This window comes from Tachyglossus aculeatus, chromosome 16 (assembly GCF_015852505.1).
Source record: "Tachyglossus aculeatus isolate mTacAcu1 chromosome 16, mTacAcu1.pri, whole genome shotgun sequence".
NCBI lineage: Eukaryota > Metazoa > Chordata > Mammalia > Monotremata > Tachyglossidae > Tachyglossus > Tachyglossus aculeatus.
This window is the reverse complement of record NC_052081.1, coordinates 48,857,031-48,877,816: the sequence shown is the minus strand read 5'-3', so window position 1 is coordinate 48,877,816 and position 20,786 is coordinate 48,857,031. Positions and strand designations below refer to the sequence as shown.

Here is a 20,786-nt window from a genome sequence, read left to right as displayed (position 1 = left end):
CACGGACGGCCGCGGGCACAGACGCGGGCACACGGATTCGCAGGCAGGCACACGCACGCAGACCCAGACCCGCAGATACTCACACACCGACAGGAAGACAGACACACACACACACACACACACAAACACACAAACACACCCCGCCAGAAGGGTTTCCCTACACAGACACCACAGTCCATCTGTCCAAGAGGAGCGGAGACGCAGAGGACAGGGTTCTGATGCTGAAAGTCAAGCGGGGGGGATGCAGTGAGAATTGGGTGTGAGCGAGCATATGGGCGCGCACACACGCACACACACACGCACGTCTGTGTACACATGTGCAGGCAGAGCTAATGTTGCCAACCTGTACTTCCCAAGCGCTTAGTACAGTGCTCTGCACACAGTAAGCGCTCAATAAATACGATTGAATGAATGAATGATGATGTCCACGGAGCCGTGGGGGCGCCCAGAAAGACAGTTGTATGGGACCCTTGGGCGGACGGACGGGCAGACTGACAGACGGGACTCGGGGGGATCATCATCATCAGTCGTATTTATTGAGCGCTTACTATGTGCAGAGCACTGTACTAAGCGCTTGGGAAGTACAAATTGGCAACATCTAGAGACAGTCCCTACCCAACAGTGGGCTCACAGTCTAAGCCCACTGCTCGTCTAAGGGGGGATGAGCTCCCTCTCCCAGAAGCGGCTTAGGGGGTCACGCTGGTCTTCTTCCGAGCAGGGCCACCCGGAGGAGGAGCCCGACTGGGAGGCCAGGAATGAGCCAGGCCGAGGCCGCGGGGTCAGCAGCCTCCCCAGAGGTGGAGGCAGCTCCCCCAGCCCCTCCGCAGAAGGGGAGGCAGCCCCCCGCCAGCCGGGACCGGAGCTCGGGGCCCCTGCTGCCCAGCCCAGCCCAGCCACGCTGTCTCCCCACACCCACCAGTGAGCTATTAGAAAACAAAAAATGGAGGCGGGCAGCAAAGACGGTTACACACAGAGACGGTGCAGCCATACGGGCAGGCGTGAAGGCCGGGGCTCTTATCTACACACACAGATGGCACACACACACAGGTGCACATGCATTCAGGCGCACACGCTGGGACACACAGTCACTCACCCACAGCCCGGGTCGCCCCAGGGGAGCCAGCGGGTCCGGCCCACCGCCCCCCAACCCGGGCAGCCGACCCAGAGCCCACCCAGAGCGGGCCGGGGACTTGATGTCGGGAGGCCCTCTCTCCCGGGCTCACCTCCCTCCCTGCAAGGGCCCCCTCCCGCCCCCTCTCCCCTTCATTGGCCCGGATCCTCAGGTCCGCCGGCCATCCGGGTGTCCATCTTTCCGTCCGTCCGTCCCCGGTCGTTCCCCAGCCCCGTCCTTTCTGTGTTCACGCGCCTGGGTCTGCGTGTTGAGTGTGTGTTGCATGTGTTTGGCTCTGACAGGAAGGAACTCGCTCCCATGCCAGCCCATCGGCTTGGAAAACAGCAGGCGCCCGGCGGAGAGGTTTCAGGTGGCCCAGGGCTCGGGATTGCGCCAGGCGAGCAGAGACGCCGACGGCGGCGAGAGCAGCTTCAAAGTGAGCGCGCGTTGGAGCCGCGGCGTGTCCAGGTAACGGCTGGCTTCTGGCTGCCCCAGGAGCCGCCCGTGTCTGTGCTGGCGTCTCATCTCCGCCTCTCCCTCCCTCCCTCTCTCCCTCTGTTGCTCGCTCGCTTGTTCACTCTCCCTGGCTCTCCATCCTTCTTTCTCCCCCCTGCCTCACTCTCCATCCTCGCCCTCATCGAGCTAGGCTCCCCTCCCCCGCCCCGCGTGCCCAGCTGCCCTCCTCTCCTCCCTCCCCAACCCCAAGACCCAAGGTTCCTCTAGACTGTGAGCCCGCGGTCGGGTAGGGGCCGCCTCTATATGTGGCCAACTCGGACTTCCCAAGCGCTTAGTACAGTGCCCTGCACACAGGAAGCGCTCCATAAATACGATTGAATGAATGAATGAATGAAGGGGATGGGGGAGACTGAGGCCAGGCGGACCATCGGCTAGGGGCTGGGCTGGCGGCGGGAGGGTCTGGGGTCCGAGATCCTGGGGAGGAGGAGGGGGCGTTCTGAGCCTCTTTCTCATCTGTGAGTCACCTCAAAGCGGCCATCGCCGGTCCTGCCAAACCCGCAGCGCCGGGAGACCGCGTCAGCGAGCTGGGGAGAGGAGGGGGAGTGGGCCTGGAGCCAGGGTGTGAGGGGTCACCACCTTCCATCCGTCCATCCGTCCGTCTGTGTCCGGGATCCACTGCGGGACGAGGTCCCCACTGTCGGGCCAGGCTGGCTCTTACATCGCTTGGGCGGCTCAGGCCTGGCAGCCCCCCGAGCAGGACCGCGGATGCCCAGCCTAGCCCCTCCAAGCCGTACCTCTCCGCAGCGTCCCTCCCCAGAAGAGGCCCCCTCCCCTTGCCCTCAGTAGAAAGGCAACGGGCATCTAGGGCCAGAGAGGCACCGGGGGCCGAGGTCACTCTGCTGTGGAAACCAGAGCCAGATGGTCAACAGGGGCCTAGGCGGCCCGCTGGACCCCACACTGGTGAGGGCAGCAGGTTGGCAGTGAGGGGTCCTGGGGTGGAATCGTGGGGGCCGTGCAGCGGGGTAGGACCGGCTCAGCAGATGTATTGGGAGTAGCGTCTCCCCTGCTACCCCGCTCTGGGCCACCCCACTCAGTGCCACCCTACTCTGGGGTCCGTTTGGGGTGGCAGAGTCAGGCCGTTCGGACAAGCTCGGGCAGGTGGCAGTGACACCGGTGCCATGGCACGGACGACCCTCCAGTCTCCCGGTCCCACCCACTTCCCCCTGCTGTCAGCTGACCCGGCCCCTGGTACCTTCTTGGGCAGAGCAGTGGCACCTCTGTCCCGGGGGGCAGGGAGGAGGGTTTGGCAGAGGGACCTGCTGGGAAGAAATCCCCCCCAGCTCTGGGGCAGCACTGCTTTGCCTCCCTACCCCCCGATCAGACATTCCCCTGCGTCAGCTCCGCCGGGGGATGGTGGGGGAAACAGGGAGGACCACGGGGCAGCTAATAATAATAATAATCAATCAACCAATCAATCAATCAATCGTATTTATTGAGCACTTACTGTGTGCAGAGCACTGTACTAAGCGCTTGGGAAGTACAAGTTGGCAACATATAGAGACAGTCCCTACCCAACAGTGGGCTCACAGTCTAAAAATAATGGTGGCATTTATTAAGCGCTTACTATGTGCAAAGCACTGTTCTAAGCGCTGGGGGAATACAGGGTGATCAGGTTGTCCCACGGGAGGCTCGCAGTCAATCCCCATTTTCCAGATGAGGTAACTGAGGCCCAGAGAAGTGAAGTGACCTGCCCAAAGCCACACAGCTGGCAATTGGCGGAGTTGGGATTTGAACCCATGACCACTGACTCTTTCCACTGAGCCCCGCTGCTTCTCAGGCTAACTTGATCCCAGGCTGGGGCTACCCCCACCAGATCACTGGGCCCAGCCCTTTCCTGGGGAATGTGAAGTGACTATAATCTTTATTCAATAATAATAATAATAATTGGGGTATTTTTTAAGTGCCAAGTATGTGCCGAGTGCTAGGGTAGATATAATCAGGTCGGATACAGTCCCTATCCCACATGGGGGTCACAGTCAAAGTAGGAGGGAGAACAGGTATTTCATCCCCATTTTACAGATGAGGAAACTCATCTATTACTCATCTTATTACTCTATTTATTTATTTTACTTGTACATATCTATTTTATTTATTTTGTTAGTATGTTTGGTTTTGTTCTCTGTCTCCCCCTTTTAGACTGTGAGCCCACTGTTGGGTAGGGACTGTCTCTATACGTTGCCAACTTGTACTTCCCAAGCGCTTAGTCCAGTGCTCTGCACACAGTAAGCGCTCAATAAATACGATTGATTGATTGATTGATTGAAACTGAGGCACAGAGAAGTTAAGTAATTTGCCCAAATTCACACAGCAGGCAAGTGGCAGAGACAGGATGAGAACCCAAGTCTGCTGACTCCAGACCTGGGTTCTTCCCACTAGGCCACACTGCTTCTGGTTGGGTTCAGCCCTGCGGAGGAGTGAGGGGGCACCTGTGAGTGTGCGTGTGTGTGGCGGGGGGGGGGGTATCTGTTGTGCATGAGCATGCCGTTGTGCGTGTGTTTGCCCATGTGTGAATGTGTGCCCACGTATGATCTTGCCCCAGTGTGAGTGGGTGTGCCTGCATGTGGGGCCATTTGCTGACACGTGTGAGCGCGTTACCACGAGAGTGTCCACATGTTTTGTTTTGTTCTCTGTCTCCCCCTCCTAGACTGTGAGCCCGTAGTTGGGTAGGGACCGTCTCTCTGTGTCGCCGACTCGGACTTCCCAAGCGCTTAGTCCAGTGCTCTGCACACAGTAAGCGCTCAATGAATACGATTGAATGAATGAAGGAATGAGAGTGTGCCTGCCCGTGTGTGAGCGTGTGTCTTTGCATGCATAATAATAATAATAATGGCATTTATTAAGCGCTTACTACGTGCAAAGCACTGTTCTAAGCGCCGGGGCGGTCACAAGGTGATCAGGTTGTCCCACGGAGGGCTCATAGTCTTAATCCCCATTGTACAGGAGGCTTTTCCAGACTGAGCCCCTTCAATCCTCTCCCCCTCGTCCCCCTCTCCATCCCCCCATCTTACCTCCTTCCCTTCCCCGCAGCACCTGTATATACGTCTGTACATATTTATTACTCTATTTATTTATTTATCTTACTTGTACATATCTATTCTATTTATTTTGTTAGTATGTTTGGTTTTGTTCTCCGTCTCCCCCTTCTAAACTTTGAGCCTGCTGCCGGGACTGTCTCTATGTGTTGCCGACTTGTACTTCACAAGCGCTTAGTCCAGTGCCCTGCACACAGTAAGCGCTCAATAAATACGATTGATTGATTGATACAGATGAGGTACTGAGGCCCAGAGAAGTGAAGTGACTTGCCCCGAGTCACCCAGCTGACAGTTGGGGGAGCCGGGATTTGAACCCATGCCCTCTGGCTCCAAAGCCCGGGCTCTTTCCACTGAGCCACGCTGCTTCTCTGAATGTGTGTGTTTGTCCGGGTGTGTGCTGTCGAAAAGACACCCGTGTGGCCCAGATCGCAGCAGTGTACAGCGGTGCCCGGCCCGGCCTGCCAGAGAGCTGAAGTCACTTCCTGCAGCAGCCGAGGGCGGTGGCAGCCTTGGCAGCTTCACAGCACCGGGGGAAGGGGGTGGCTGTGGAAGGCGAGGGTAATAATAATAATAATAATAATAATAATAATAATAATAATAATGGCATTTATTAAGCGCTTACTAGGTGCAAAGCACTGTTCTAAGTGCTGGGGGGGATACAAGGTCATGAGGTTGTCCCACGTGGGGCTCGCAGTCTTCATCCCCATTTGACGGATGAGGGAACTGAGCCCCAGAGAAGTGAAGTGACTTGCCCGAAGTCACACAGCTGACCAGTGGCGGAGCCGGGATTTGAACCCATGGCCCCTGCCTCCAAAGCCCGTGCTTTTTTCCACGGGCTAATATGTAATTAGCCCATTATAATAATAATATTATTATATATAATATAATAATAATAATAATGGCATTTAGTAGGCGGTTACTATGTGCAAAGCACTGTTCCAAGCGCTGGGGTAGATACGGGGTAATCAGGTTGTCCCACGTGGGGCTCACAGTCTTCATCCCCATTTTCCAGATGAGGGAACTGAGGCACAGAGAAGTGAAGTGACTTGCCCAAAGTCACACAGCTGACAAGTGACAGAGCCGGGATTTGAACCCATGGCCTCTGCCTCCAAAGCCCGTGCTTTTTTCCACGGGCTAATATGTAATTAGCCCATTATAATAATAATAATTATATATATAATATATAATATTATAATAATATAATAATAATAATGATGGCATTTATTAAGCGCTTACTATGTGCAAAGCACTGTTCCAAGCGCTGGGGTAGATACAGGGTAGTCAAGTTGTCCCACGTGGGGCGCACAGTCTTCATCCCCATTTTCCAGATGAGGAAACTGAGGCCCAGAGAAGTGACTTGCCCAAAGTCACCCAGCTGACAGTTGGCAGAGCCGGGATTTGAACCCGTGACCCCTGACTCCAAAGCCCGGGCTCTTTCCACTGAGCCCCGCTGCTTCTCCAGGAGGTGGGAGAAGAACCCCAGATCGACCCAGTCGGAGAGTGTTTAAGGTTCTCAAGAGCGGAGACTCGCATGGGGGCCAGAGGGGAGAGGGAACAGGGGAAAAAGGAGGGAAAACTGGAGGTCCGGTGAGGGAGAAGTGGAGCGCGGGGATATGGGGAGAGGAGTTGGGGAGCCCCTCAGGAGGTGGATACGATGGAATGAATGAGTCAATCAATCAATCCATCAATCAGTCGTATTTATTGAGCGCTTACTGCGTGCAGACCACTGTACTGAGCGCTTGGGAAGTCCAAGTTGGCAACATAGAGAGACAGTCCCTACCCAACAGTGGGCTCACAGTCTAGAAGGGGGGAGACAGAGAACAAAACCAAACATACTAACAAAATAAAATAAATAGAATAGATATGTACAAGTAAAATAAATAAATAAATACACAGAGTAATAAATATGTACAAACATATATACAGGTATATATGAATGAATGAATGAATGAATATATGTTTGTGCGTAACTCCCTCCTCCCCCTTCCCATCCCCCCCACCCGCCTTACCTCCTTCCCCTCCCCACAGCACCTGTATATGTGTATATATGTGTGTACGGATTTATTACTCTATTTATTGTGTTCGTACATATTTATTCTGTTTATTTTATTTTGTGAATATGTTTTGTTTTGTTCTGTGTCTCCCCCTTCTAGACTGTGGGCCCACTGTTGGGTAGGGACCGTCTCTAGATGTTGCCAACTTGGACTTCCCAAGCGCTTAGTACAGTGCTGTGCACACAGTAAGCGCTCAATAAATACGATTGATTGACTGATTGATTAATAAATGCCATTATTATTATTATTATTATTATTATTATTCTCTGGGCCTCAGTTCCCTCGTCTGTCAAATGGGGATGAAGACTGTGAGCCCCCCCATGGGACAACCTGATCACCTTGTAACCTCCCCAGCGCTTAGAACAGTGCTTTGCACATAGTAAGTGCTTAATAAATGCCATCATTATTATTATTATTATTCTCTGGGCCTCAGTTCCCTCGTCTGTCAAATGGGGATGAAGACTGTGAGCCCCCCCGTGGGACAACCTGATCACCTTGTAACCTCCCCAGCGCTTAGAACAGTGCTTTGCACATAGTAAGCGCTTAATAAATGCTATCATTATTATTATTATTATTATTCCCTGGGCCTCAGTTCCCTCATCTGTCAAATGGGGATGAGGACTGTGAGCCCCCCCGTGGGACAACCAGATCACCTTGTAACCTTCCCAGCGCTTAGAACAGCGCTTTGCACATAGTAAGCGCTTAATAAATGCCATCATTATTATTATTATTATTATTCCCTGGGCCTCAGTTCTCTCATCTGTCAAATGGGGATGAGGACTGTGAACCCCCCGTGGGACAACCTGATCACCTTGTAACCTCCCCACAGAACAGTGCTTTGCACATAGTAAGCGCTTAACAACTTGTACTTCCCAAACGCTTAGCCCAGTGCTCTGCACACAGTAAGCGCTCAATAAATACAATTGAATGAATGCATAAATGCCATTATTATTATTATTTTATTATTAGGGAGGACCTGAACTGGGCGCTGAGAGTGCACAGTCTTCTAGACTGTGAGCCCACTGTTGGGTAGGGACCGTCTCTCTATGTTGCCAACTTGTACTTCCCAAGCACTTAGTCCAGTGCTCTGCACACAGTAAGTGCTCAATAAATACAATTGAATGAATGAATAAATGCCATTATTATTATTATTTTATTATTAGGGAGGACCCGAACTGGGCGCTGAGGAGCGCACAGTCTTCTAGACTGTGAGCCCTTCTAGACTGTGAGCCCACTGTTGGGTAGGGACTGTCTCTCTATGTTGCCAACTTGTACTTCCCAAGTGCTTAGTACAGTGCTGTGCACACAGTAAGTGCTCAATAAATACGATTGAATGAATGAATAAATGCCATTATTATTGTTATTTTATAATTAGGGAGGACCCGAGCTGGGCGCTGAGGAGTACACAGTCTTTTAGACTGTGAGCCCTTCTAGACTGTGAGCCCACTGTTGGGTAGGGACCGTCTCTCTATGTTGCCAACTTGTACTTCCCAAGCGCTTAGTCCTCAGTGCTGTGCACACAGTAAGCGCTCAATAAATACGATTGAAGGAATGAATGAATGAATGAAGGAAGGAATGAATGAAGAGCCACAGCTTCGCACCTCTCAAGGCCCTGGGGTGCGAAGCCCAGGGGGTGAGGCCTGGTGGGTGGGGCCCAGCCCCCCCCTCCCAGGGCACCCTTCTAGACTCCCCCGTCTAGACTGTGAGCCCACTGTTGGGTAGGGACCGTCTCTAGATGTTGCCAATTTGTACCTTTCAAGCGCTTAGTACAGTGCTCTGCACACAGTAAGCGCTCAATCAATACGATTGAATGAATGAAGGAATGAATGAAGAGCCACAACTTCGCACCTCTCGAGGCCCCCGGGTGCGAAGCCCAGGGGGTGAGGCCTGGTGGGTGGGGCCCAGCCCCCCGCCCAGGGCCCCCTTCTAGACTCCCCCTTCTAGACTGTGAGCCCACTGTTGGGTAGGGACCGTCTCTAGATGTTGCCAACTTGAGAGTCAGCGTGGCTCAGTGGAAGGAGCCCGGGCTTTGGAGTCAGAAGTCATGGGTTCAAACCCCGGCTCCACCACTTTGGGCAAGTCACTTAGCTTCTCTGTGCCTCAGTTCCCTCATCTGTAAAATGGGGATGAAGACTGTGAGCCCCCCGAGGGACAACCTGATCACCTTATAACCTCCCCGGCGCTTAGGACAGTGCTTTGCACATGGTAAGCGCTTAATAAATGCCATCATTATTATTGTACCTTTCAAGCGCTTAGTACAGTGCTCTGCACACAGTAAGCGCTCAATCAATACGATTGAATGAATGAATGAGTGAGTGAATAGGGCCGGGAGAGGAGTCGGGGGGCTTTGGGGACCCCTGGGTTGGAGGGGCCTGGGTGGGGAGGGGGATGGGGATGGGGGGTCCCCAGGGGGGGAAGACCTGGTTGCCAGGTGTTTGCTCCTAGGCCGGTCACCGGGGCCTCTGCACAAAGGGGCTTGTGTGGAACTGGGGGGTCCTGGGGGTCCTGGGGGTCCTTGGGGGGGGGGCGGGGGTCTTGGGGGGGCTTCTGCGGCTCAGCAGAGACACCTAGCGGCCACTCACCACAAGGACACTCCACCGTGGGGACCCCAGGGTGGTCCGCACCATTCATTCATTCCATCATATTTATATAATGATGGCATCTGTTAAGCGCTTACTATGCACAGAGCACTGTTCTAAGCACTGGGGGAGATACAAGGTGATCAGGTTGTCCCACGGGGGGCTCACAGTCTTCATCCCCATTTTACAGAGGAGGGAACTGAGGCCCAGAGAAGTGAGGTGGCTTGCCCGAGGTCACACAGCGGACATGTGGCAGAGTTGGGATTCGAACCCATGACCTCTGACTCCAAAGCCCGGGCTCTTCCCGCTGAGCCACGGAATAATCGTCAGTCGTCATTCATATAGAGATGATGGACCTATAGACATATAGAGATGGTCCCTACCCAACAGTGGGCTCACAGTCTAGAAGGGGGAGACAGAGAACAGAACCAAACATATTAACGAAATAAAATAAATATGTACAAATAAAATAAATAGAGTAATTCATTCATTCAATCGTATTTATTGAGCGCTTACTGCGTGCAGAGCGCTGGACTAAGCTCTTGGGAAGTACAAGTCGGCGACATCTAGAGACGGTCCCTACCCAACAGCAGGCTCAACAGTCTAGAAGGGGGAGGCAGAGAACAGAACCAAACATATTAACAAAATAAAATAAATAGAATAAATATGTACAAATAAAATAAATAAATAAATAGAGTAATTCATTCATTCAATCGTATTTATTGAGCACTTACTGCGTGCAGAGCGCTGGACTAAGCTCTTGGGAAGTCCAAGTCGGCAACATCTAGAGACGGTCCCTACCCAACAGCGGGCTCAACAGTCTAGAAGGGGGAGGCAGAGAACAGAACCAAACATATTAACAAAATAAAATAAATAGAATAAATATGTACAAATAAAATAAATAAATAAATAGAGTAATTCATTCATTCAATCGTATTTATTGAGCGTTTACTGCGTGCAGAGCGCTGGACTAAGCGCTTGGGAAGTCCAAGTCGGCAACATCTAGAGACGGTCCCTACTCAACAGCGGGCTCTCAGTCTAGAAGGGGGAGACAGAGAACAGAACCAAACATATTAACAAAATAAAATAAATAGAATAAACATGTACCATTCATTCAATTGTATTTAATAATAATAATAATAATAGCATTTATTAAGCACTTACTATGTGCAAAGCACTGTTCTAAGCGCTGGGGGGATAGAAGGTGATCAGGTTGTCCCATAAGGGCCTCACAGTCTTAATCCCCATTTTGTGGAGAGGCACAGAAAAGTGATTTGCCCAAGATCACCTAGCAGACCAGTGGCAGAGGCCATAATAATGATATATTATTATGAGCCCACTGTTGGGTAGGGACCGTCTCTATATGTTGCCAACTTGTACTTCCCAAGTGCTTAGTACAGTGCTCTGCACACGGTTAGCGCTCAATAAATACGATTGAATTGAATAATATTGGTATTTGCTAAGCGCTGGGGAGGTTACAAGGTGATCAGGTTGTCCCATATGGGGCTCACAGTCTTAATCCCCATTTGACAGATGAGGTAACTGAGGCCCAGAGAAGTGAAGTGACTTGCCCAAAGTCACCCAGCTGACAAGTGGCGGAGCCGGGATTTGAACCCATGATCCCTGACTCCAAAGCCTGGGCTCTTTCCACTGAGCCACGTGGCTAATTATAATAATAATAATAATGTTGGTATTTGCTAAGCGCTGAGGAGGTTACAAGGTGATCAGGTTGTCCCACGGGAGGCTCACAGTCTTCATGCCCGTTTTCCAGATGAGGCAACTGAGGCACAGAGAAGTCAAATGACTTGCCCAAAGTCACACAGCTGACAAGTGGCAGAGCCGGGATTTGAACCCATGACCTCTGACTCCAAAGCCCGGGCTCTTTCCACTGAGCCACGCTGCTTCTTCGCTTACTGTGTGCAGAGCACTGTACCAGCACTTAGAACAGTGCTTTGCACATAGTAAGCGCTTAACAAATGCTATTATTATTATTATTATTATTATTATTATTACTAAACGCTTGGGAAGTCCAAGTTGGCAACATATAGAGACGGTCCCTACCCAACAGCGGGCTCACCCCAGTGTTTTTCTTGAATGGCATTTACAATAATCATAATTATACTAGTGCTAGTTGTTAAGCGCTTACTATGTGCCAGGCACTGCAGTAATAATAATAATAAGGGTATTTGTTAAGCGCTTACTATGTGCCAGGCACTGTAATAATAATAATAGTCATATTTGTTAAGCGCTTACTATGTGCCGGGCACTGTAATAATAATAGTAGTGGTATCTGTTAAGCGCTTACTACGTGCCAGGCACGGTAATAATAATAATAATAATATTAATGGTATTTGTTAAGCGCTTACCATGTGCCGGGCACTGTAATAATAATAGTAGTTTTTGTTAAGCGCTTACTATGTGCCAGTAGTAGTACTACTACTACTAATAATAATGGTATTCGTTAAGAGCTTATTATGTGCTGGGCTCTTTAATAATAATAATAGTAGTATTTGTTAAGCGCTTACTATGTGCCAGGCACTGTAATAATAATAATAGTGGAATTTGTTAAGCGCTTACTATGTGCTGGGCACTGTAATAATAATAATAGTAGTAAACAATGTGTCGGGCACTGTAATAATAATAGTTATACTTGTTAAGCGTTTACTATGTGCCGGGCACTGTAATAATAGTAGTAGTGGTAGTGGTATCTGTTAAGTGTGTACTATGTGCCAGGCACGGTGATAATAATAATAATGGTATTTGTTAAGTGCTTACCATATGCCAGGCACTGTAATAATAATAATAGTCATATTTGTTAAGCACTTACTATGTGCCGGGCACTGTAATAATAATAGTAGTGGTATCTGTTAAGCGCTTACCATGGCACGGTAATAACAATAATAATAATATTAATGGTATTTGTTAAGCGCTTACCATGTCCCAGGCACTGTACTAATAATAGTAGTATTTGTTAAGCGCTTACTATGTGCCAGGCACGATACTACTACTACTACTAATAATGGTATTAGTTAAGCGCTTACTGTGTGCCAGGCATGGTAATAACAATAATAATAATAATGGTATTTGTTAAGCGCTTACCATGTGCCAGGCACTGTAATAATAATAGTAGTGGTATCTGTTAAGCGCTTACTATGTGCCAGGCGTGGTAATAATAATAATAATATTAATGGTATTTGTTAAGCACTTACCATGTCCCTGGCACTGTAATAATAATAGTAGTATTTGTTAAGCGCTTACTATGTGCCAGGCATGGTACTACCACTGCTATTAATAATAATAACATATTAGTTAAGCGCTTACTATGTTCCAGGCATGGTAATAATAATAATAATAATGGTATTTGTTAGGTGCTTACCATGTGCTGGGCACTGTAATACTAATAATAGTCGTATTTGTTAAGCTCTTACTATGTGCTGGGTACTGTAATAATAATAGTAGTGGTATCTGTTAAGCGCTTACCATGTGCCAGGAATGGTAATAATAATAATATTAATGGTGTTTCTTAAGCACTTACCATGTGCCAGGCACTGTAATAATAATAGTACTATTTGTTAAGCGCTTACTATGTGCCAGGCACTGTAATAATAATAATAATAGTGGAATCTGTTAAGCGCTTACTATGTGCCAGGCATGGTAATAACAATAATAGTAATGGAATTAGTTAAGCGCTTACTACGTGCTGGGCACTGTAATAATAATAGTTATATTTGTTAAGCTCTTACTGTGTGCCAGGCACTGTAATAATAATAGTAATAGTGGAATCTGTTAAGCGCTTACTATGTGCCAGGCACGGTAATAATAACAATAGTAATGGAATTAGTTAAGCACTTACTATGTGCTGGGCACTGTAATAATAATAATAGTAGTATTTGTTAAAAGCTTACTATGTGCCGGGCACTGTAATAATAATAGTTATATTTGTTAGGCGCTTACTATGTGCCAGGCACTGTAATAATAATAATAGTGGAATCTGTTAAGCGCTTACTATGTGCCAGGCACTGTAATAATAATAATGATGATGATGATGGTATTTGTTAAGTACTTACTAAGGGCCAGGCACTGTAATAATAATAATGATGATAATAACAATAATAATGATAAAAATGGTATTTGTTAAGCACTTAATATGTGCCAGGCACTGTACTAAGCGCTGGAGGGGATACAACCAAATTGGTCCCCGTTCCGCATGGGGCTCGCAGTCTCAATCCCCATTTTCCAGATAAGGTAACTGAGGCACAGAGAAGTTGAGTGATTTGCCCAAGGCCACACAGCAAACAAGTGGTGGAGCTAGGATTAGAACCCGTGACCTTCTGACCCCCAGGCCCGTCTCTATCCATTATGCCAAGCTACTAAACTCTGGGATGCTCTGCATACACTAGTAATAATAATAATAATCCCCCCCGCCTTACCTCCTTCCCTTCCCCACAGCACCTGTATATATGTATATATGTTTGTACATATTTATTACTCTATTTATGTATTTATTTTACTTGTACATATCTATTCTATTTATTTTATTTTGTTAATATGTTTTGCTTTGTTCTCCGTCTCCCCCTTCTAGACTGTGAGCCCAGTGTTGGGTAGGGACCGTCTCTACATGCTGCCAGCTTCTACTTCCCAAGCGCTTAGTCCAGTGCTCTGCACACAGTAAGCGCTCAATAAATACGATTGATTGAGTGAGTGATTGATTGATTCCCTCATCTGTAAAATGGGGATTAAGACTGTCAGCCCCAGGTGGACAGGGACTGTGTCCAACCTAACACTTTGTATCTACCCCAGTGCTTAGAGCAGTACTTGGCACATAGTAAGTGCTTACCAAATTCCGTAATTATTGTTATTATTTATCCAGGAAGTGGATTGTCTGCGGCCTTTCTGTCTCCTCCCTACGGCGTCCTCATCCCCCACCTCTCTCCCCCTTGAATCCCAGGCTATTTTCTCTCCTCCTCATTGCTCCCCCCCCGAAACCAACTCCAGAGAAGCATTCATCCATTCATTCAATCATATTTATTGAGCGCTTACTGTGTGCAGAGCACTGTACTAAGCGCTTGGGAAGTCGAAGCAGGGTGGGGCATCCCTGGTGAAATCCAGCCCGCTCCGCGTTTATTCCAGGGGAGGGTCTGTTTACTCCGTTGGAAGGTTTGGGGAGGAAGGAGGTAGAAAGGAATGGTTAGCGTGTGTCCTCTGGATCATCCGCGACTCCCCGTTATCTGTGCCCTCCGTGTCCCGGAGGCCGACGACGGCTGAGAGGGAGCTGTAAAAATTATTTGGTTCCTATCAGTGCGGGGAGGTTGTGTGGTTCGATCAATTAGGGTCTGTAAAGGGCTTTGAGATCCCCGGCGGCCCGTGACGTGGAAGTGCGTAGCACGGTGCTCTGTGCACCATAGGTGCTCAATAAATACTCTTGCCGATTGGTTGATGTATGGAAATTCCAGGTGGTTTTTTAGCAGAAACAAAGGCAGCCTCAGTGACGGTCCTTCCTCAGGGATGAGATGGGTGGGACCCATCACGGAGGGCTTCCTGGAAAAGGTGCCAATCTAACAGAACCCCACCCCCGCCCCCCAATGTAGTAATAATAACGATAATAATGATGGTGTTTATTAAGCACTTACTATAACCCAATAATAATAATAATAATGGCATTTATTAAGCACTTAACTATGTGCAAAGCACTGTTCTAAGCGCTGGGGAGGTTACAAGGTGATCAGGTTGTCCCACGGGGGGCTCACCGTCTTCATCCCCATTTTGCAGATGAGGGAACTGAGGCCCAGAGAAGTGAAGTGACTTGCCCAAAGTCACACAGCTGACAAGTGGTGGAGCCGGGACTTGAACCCATGACCTCTGACTCCAAAGCCCGGGCTCTTTCCACTGAGCCACGCTGCTTCTCACTGTTCTAAGCACTGGCGTAGATGTACAGCCCCTGTATACATGTTTGTACATATTTATTACTCTCTTTATTTTACTTGTACATATTTACTATTCGCTTTATTTTATTTTGTTAATATGTTTTGTTTCGTTGTCTGTCTCCCCCTTCTAGACTGTGAGCCCGCTGTTGGGTAGGGACTGTCTCTATATGTGGCCAACTTGTACTTCCCAAGTGCTTAGTCCAGTGCTCTGCACACAGTAAGCGCTCAATAAATACGATTGAATGAATGAATGAATACGATTGAATGAATCAGTGAATATAAATCAAGTTGGTAATCAGGATGTCCCACGAGGGACTCACAGTCTTAATCCCCGTTTTACAGACGAGGTAACTGAGCCACAGAGAAGTGAAGTGACTTGCCTAAAGTCACACAGCTGACAAGTGGCGGAGCCGGGTTTAGAACCCACAACCTCAGGCTCCCAAGCCCGGGCTTTTTCCCCTAAGCCGCACTACTTCTCTGTATTTATTTCTACCTTATCTTCGGCAGCCAGAGTGACTATGGGGATAGCCGATCAACTGAACGTGTTACTGATTTATTCATTCATTCATTCAATTGTACTTATTGAGTGCTTAGTGTGTGCAGAGCACTGTACTAAGCACTTGGGATAAACAAGTTGGCAATATACAGAGACAGTTTCTACCCAACAATGGCCTCACAATCTAGAAGGGGGAGACAGATTATGCCCTTGGATCTGTGACCTTTGGACATTTGATATTCACCCCAGCCCTAACCCCACAGCACCATCTCTACCTCTAGATTGCAAGCTCACTATGGGCAGGGAACGTGTCTTCTAATTATTTTGTATTGTGCTCTCCCAAGCACTTAGTACAGTGCTCTGCACAAGGAAGTGCTCGATAAATATCACTGATTGACTGATTACTCCAACTATCTGAAATGACCTTTGTCTGTCTATCCCATTAGATGGGAGGCTCCTGGAAGGCTGTGACAGTGTGTTTTATTTCTGTTGCACTTTCCCCCACGTGCTTGATAAAGTGTTTCAACATCAGTAGGCGCTCAATAAAAATTCCTTTGATTCGTTCATTCATTCATTCAATCGTATTTATTGAGCGCTTACTGATTCTGTTTCCACGGTTTGTGAAAAGTTGGATGGCTACCTCCCTGTTTGAGCGCAACTTCTCATGGGTTGGGGACAGGCCTGAGCTTCTGTTGCACGTCTTCAGGCGCTCAGTACAGTGCCCTGCATTCTTTAAGCGCTCAGTCAGTACTCTTGATTGATAGATTGGTTGGTTGTGAGGGGAACGGTGGACAGGCTGATTGTCCTTTGAGTCGCTGGCCACCTGAGCTCCTCGGGAGTGCGCAGGGTTGAAGCTCTGCAGTTTTTTGGGGAGAAATACTGCAAATCCCTAAATGCAACAAGACCCGGTCTCACTGAACAGGCTCTGAGCAGTGTCCAGGGGAGCTTGGCCAGTCCAAGCCTTTTTCAGGGTGCCAGAGTGGCCCGGGGTTGGGGCGAAGGAAGCTACCCATGGTGGCCGGGCAGGGCTGAGGGCAGGGCTGAGGGCAGAAGTGGTGCCATTGATCGGGCACCTGCAGGGATTGAATGAATGAATGAATGAATGAATGCTGGGGGGGAGCAGAGTCAGTCAGCTGTATTTATTGAGCATTCATTCATTCAATCGTATTTCTTGAGCGCTCACTGTGTGCAGAGCACTGGACTAAGCGCTTGGGAAGTCCAAGTTGGCAACGTATAGAGACAGTCATCATCATCATCATCAATCGTATTGAGCGCTTACTGTGTGCAGAGCACCGGACTAAGCGCTTGGGAAGTCCAAGTTGGCAACATATAGAGACGGTCCCTACCCAACAGTGGGCTCACAGCCTAGAAGGGGGAGACAGAGAACAAAACCAAGCATATTAACAAAATTAAATAGAATAGATATGTGCAAGTAAAATAAATAAATAAATAGAGTAACCGAACATATTAACAAAATAAAATAGATATGTACTAGTAAAATAAATAAATAAATAAATAGAGTAATAAATATGTACAAACATATATACATATATACAGGTGCTGTGGGGAAGGGAAGGAGGTAAGACGGGGGGGGGGGGAAAATGCAAATCCTGCATTGGGCGGGAATCGAACCCGGGTCTCCCGCGTGGGAGGCGAGAATTCCACCACTGAACTACCAATGCCCCAATGCAGAAGACTCCCCCGCCCTCAAGTTTGACCTCCCCCTCATGGAGGAGACCAGCTGCCCAAACCACCCAAGGTATAGTAGCGTAGCGAAAAGAAGGAAAGAGCCCAGGAGCCAATGGAGAAAAACAGAAGCCAGTGAATAATGAATTCATTCAACCATATTTATTGAGCGCTTACTGTGTGCAGAGCACTGTACTAAGCACCTGGGAAGTCCAAGTTGGCAACATCTAGAGACGGTCCCTACCCAACAGCGGGCTCACACGGAGGTCATTCATCCATTCAATCATATTTATTGAGCGCTTACTGTGTGCAGAGCACTGTACTAAGCACTTGGGAAGTCCAAGTTGGCAACATCTAGAGACGGTCCCTACCCAACAATGGGCTCACAGTCTAGAAGGGGGAGACAGACAACAAAACAAAGCATATTAACAAAATAAAATAAATAGAATAAATATGTACAAGTGAAATAGAGTAATAAATATGTACAAACATATATATGTTTGGTCATGGGTCACAGAAGCCAGTGAATAATGAATTCATTCAACCATATTTATTGAGCGCTTACTGTGTGCAGAGCACTGTACTAAGCGCCTGGGAAGTCCAAGTTGGCAACATCTAGAGACGGTCCCTACCCAACAGTGGGCTCACACGGAGGTCATTCATCCATTCAGTCATATTTATTGAGCGCTTACTGTGTGCAGAGCACTGTACTAAGCGCCTGGGAAGTCCAAGTTTGCAACATATAGAGACAGTCCCTACCCAATGGCGGACTCACAGTCTAGAAGTCCCCTCACAGTCCCCCTCCCCCTCGTCCCCCTCTCCATCCCCCCATCTTACCTCCTTCCCTTCCCCACAGCACCTGTATATATGTATATATGTTTGTACATATTTATTACTCTATTTATTTATTTATTTGTTTTACTTGTACATATCTATTCTATTTATTTTATTTTGTTAGTATGTTTGGTTTTGTTCTCTGTGTCCCCCTTTTAGACTGTGAGCCCACTGTTGGGTAGGGACTGTCTCTCTATGTTGCCAACTTGTACTTCCCAAGCACTTAGTCCAGTGCTCTGCACCCAGTAAGCACTCAATAAATATGATTGATTGATTGATTGATTGATTGATTGATTAGAAGAATGACCCCACACCCAGGTCGGCCCTCAGGGCCGACCTGGAAGCTGAAGCGGGGAGATGGAGTGAAGTCCGGGATTCTGGGCATTTTCCATCCTGGAAGCAGGGAGACGGAGGCCAGTCCTGGATTCCAGTCCTTAGTACAGTGCTCTGCACATAGTAAGCGCTCAATAAATACGATTGATTGATTCTGGGAATTTTCCTCCAATTGCAGGTCTGGCCCACTGACATTTCGAACTTTAAGATGGCTGTTGTTGGGAGCAGCTGAGAAGGGAGGGGGAGAGGAAGGGAGAGATGGAAGGGGGCCGTGGGGGGGGGGGGGGGGTCTCTCAAAGTCAACAGGTCCCAGCTCCTTCCAGAGCCGAGCTAATCCTGGTTCCCAGCTGGTTCCCAGTCGGAGGGATAGCCGGCTTAAGGACCAGCTGAGCGGAGATCAGTGCCACGGCAGCAGGAGCGGGTTGAGGGGAGCTTCTGGGGCCGGGGGAGGATCTAGGGAATGGTCATCGCAGGCATCTGTTGTACCTCTTGCGTGCCCATGGGGTGGGGGTGGGGGCACCGTGTTCAGAAATGGGCTGTTCCAGGCCGTGATAAGCTCCCTTCCAGTCAATCAAACCGCCCGTCGGTCACATTGACCGAGCGTCTACTTTGTGCAGAACCCTGGGCGCCCGGGATGGGGTGATAGAATCGGAAGAGCCGATCCCCGTCCTGAAGGAACTTGCAGTCGAACGGGGAAAACAGGCATTAAGATCATTGCAGCCAGGAGGGCAGAGAGAAAAGGGATAATAATAATAATAATAATGATGATGGCATTTATTAAGCGCTTGTTCTAAGCGCTGGGGAGGTTACAAGGTCATCAGGTTGTCCCACGGGGGGCTCACAGTCTTAATCCCCATTTTCCAGATGAGGCAGCTGAGAGAAGAGAAGTATCGCAGCCCCATTTTGCCGATGAGGGAACTGAGGCCCAGAGGAGTGAAGTGACCTGCCCAAAGTCACACAGCTGACAATTGGCAGAGCCGGGATTTGAACCCATGACCCCTGACTCCAAAAACCCTGCTGTTCCCACCGAGCCACGCTGCTTCTCCTGTGATGGGAGCGTGGGCTGAAGTAGTGGGGTGAGCGTCCACAGTTGCCGGGGACGTTGTGAGGAGCGGCACGGCCTAGTGGAAAGAGGGCCCGAGAGTCAGAGGACCCGGGTTCTAATCCTGACTCTGCCTCATACCTACCGTGTGACCTTGGGCAAGTTACTTCACTTCTCTGTGTCTCCGTTCCCTCATCTGCAAAATGGGGTTGTGATACCTGTTCTCCCTCCTATTTAGACTGTGAGCTCCATGTGGGACCCGATTATTCATTCATTCAATCGTATTTATTGAGCGCTTACTGTGTGCAGAGCACTGTGCTTGGGAAGTCCAAGTCAGCAACGTATAGAGACGGTCCCTACCCGGCAACAGGCTCACGGTCTAGAAGGGGGAGACAGACAACAAAACAAAACACGTAGACAGGTGTCAAATCGTCAGAACAAATAGAATTAAAGCTATAATGTTGAGTTTTTAGACTGTGAGCCCACTGCTGGGTAGGGACTGTCTCTATATGTTGCCAACTTGTACTTCCCAAGCACTTAGTACAGTGCTCTGCACACAGTAAGCGCTCAATAAATACGATTGATTGATTGATTGAATCTGCACCAGAGCTTAGTACAGTGCTTGGGTGATTCCCTTTGGGAGATTAGCGAGTCACTGGGGAAGACACCCGCCTTCAGACTGGCCCCTGACTCCACCCCTGGAGTGTCCCCTCAGCCACACACCTCCTGGGACCACAACACTCTTGAACCGTAATTGTGGTATTTTTTATGTGCTATGTGCTAAGCATTGTAATTAAGCATGGGCTAGATACAAGAAAACCCAAGGGAACACAATCCCTATCCCACATGGGGCTTGTAGCCCTAGGGGAAGGAAGAACAGGGACTGAACCCCCATTTTACAGATGAGGAAACTGAGGCCCAGATCACCGAAGTGACTCACCCAAGGTCACACAGCAGAGCTGGTGGCTAAGCCGAGGGTAGAACCTAGATCCCATGACGCCCAGGCCCTGGCGCTTTCCACTAGGCCATACTGCTGCTCCCTCGTCCCCCTCTCCATCCCCCCCATCTTACCTCCTTCCCTTCCCCACAGCACCTGTATATATGCATATATGTTTGTACATATTTATTACTCTATTTATTAATTTATTTTACTTGTACATATCTATTCTATTTATTTTA

The 20,786-nt window shown here is 48.9% G+C and overlaps 1 protein-coding gene and 1 non-coding gene across 2 annotated transcripts in view; one reads left to right on the top strand and one right to left on the bottom strand.

Moving 5' to 3' along the window:
* The window catches only part of AHDC1 (AT-hook DNA binding motif containing 1), a 129,330-nt gene that overhangs the window by 92,650 nt on the left and 15,894 nt on the right, over positions 1 to 20,786 (top strand). The window contains 1 exon segment of the mRNA XM_038758350.1: positions 1,414 to 1,579. The gene's annotated coding sequence lies outside the window, so the exon portion shown is untranslated.
* TRNAG-CCC lies at positions 17,324 to 17,394 on the bottom strand. Its single transcript has one exon. It is a non-coding gene; the product is annotated as a tRNA-Gly (tRNA).